This window comes from Bison bison, unplaced genomic scaffold, assembly GCF_000754665.1.
Source record: "Bison bison bison isolate TAMUID 2011002044 unplaced genomic scaffold, Bison_UMD1.0 scf7180017864039, whole genome shotgun sequence".
Lineage (NCBI taxonomy): Eukaryota > Metazoa > Chordata > Mammalia > Artiodactyla > Bovidae > Bison > Bison bison.
In genome coordinates, this window is record NW_011494611.1 from 3,710,606 (window position 1) to 3,711,693 (window position 1,088).

The following is a 1,088-nucleotide window of genomic DNA, read 5'->3' on the forward strand; positions in this document are numbered from 1 at the left end:
CGCTGGTCCCCCCCCCCCCCCCTGCCGCTCTGGCCGGCGCTGCAGGCAGGTGCGCTCCAGAGGCTGCAGGTCGGGCCACCCGGCAGCTGCAGGCGCTGTGTGTGCGCTGCCATGGAGACAGGCCCCGGGGTTGGTGGCGAGAAGGCAGTCTCCCAAGGCTTTGTGGATATTGGAGAGGAAAAGACTGGAGCCTCCGACCTTCCGGGGCAGTCTGGCTTACTACCCTAGTGCCAAGGAAGCCCAGGTGGGTGCTTTGGGGGTTTCTAGGACAAACGGATGGAGGAGGAGCCAGGGGAGACCAGATCTTGGGAGAAGGCTCTGGAAGGGCTGATCTGGGGAGCCGGGGAGGGAGGAGCCTGTCCATGATTTCAGGTCAAAGGGAAAAGCCTTCACAGAGGTCCCTTTGCCAGGCCAGCATGGTGCCCTGCACAAACACTGGGCCCATGGACTGCGGGGATTGGCCCTGCAGCCCAAGGGGATGAGGAAGGGAGGGCCTGGCATCTGCCCCCAGAGGAGGGGTAGACCAGGTATCAGCAAAGCCCATCTCTGCCCTAGCCAGGGATGGGAGGTAGCAGGTAGGGAAATGTTCTTCCTCCAGGAAGATCCCCTGGGGGAGGGCATGGCAACCCACTCCAGTATTCTTGCCTGAAGAATCCCATGGATAGAGGAGCCTGGAGGGCCACTGTCCATGGGGTCGCAAAGACTCCAACAGGATTGAAGTGACTCAGCACACCTAGCACATGAAGCACTGTCTGTGGTTCCCCTGCCTCTCTCGGGAGTCCAGGAAACCAAGGGCAATCCCATACAGCACAGGAAGCATTGTAATCCGCTTTCAAGGCCAGAGAGCTGTCTCCTCCAGCGTGAGCTCAATGATGCTGGGGTGGCTCAGGCCTTCGCCCAGCAGAGGGGATGCTGCCGGAGCACCAGGCTTAGGAACCTGGTGATCTGGAACAATCACTTTTTTTTTTTTTTTAATTATTGGCATATAGTTGGAGAAGGCAATGGCACCCCATTCCAGTACGCTTGCCTGGAAAATCCCATTGGCGGAGGAGCCTGGTAGGCTGCAGTCCATGAGGTCGCTAAGAGTC

At 59.3% G+C, this 1,088-nt stretch overlaps 1 protein-coding gene across 2 annotated transcripts in view; it reads left to right on the forward strand.

The window, feature by feature from the left end:
• Positions 1-1,088, forward strand: part of RNF183 (ring finger protein 183) — an 8,514-nt gene that overhangs the window by 3,749 nt on the left and 3,677 nt on the right. The window contains exon 1 of one of the 2 annotated variants that reach the window (XM_010835177.1): positions 7-244. The exons of the other annotated variant lie outside the window; for it this stretch is intronic. The gene's annotated coding sequence lies outside the window, so the exon portion shown is untranslated. Of the gene's footprint in view, positions 1-6; positions 245-1,088 lie in introns of those variants that run through there. 2 annotated transcript variants of the gene reach the window in all.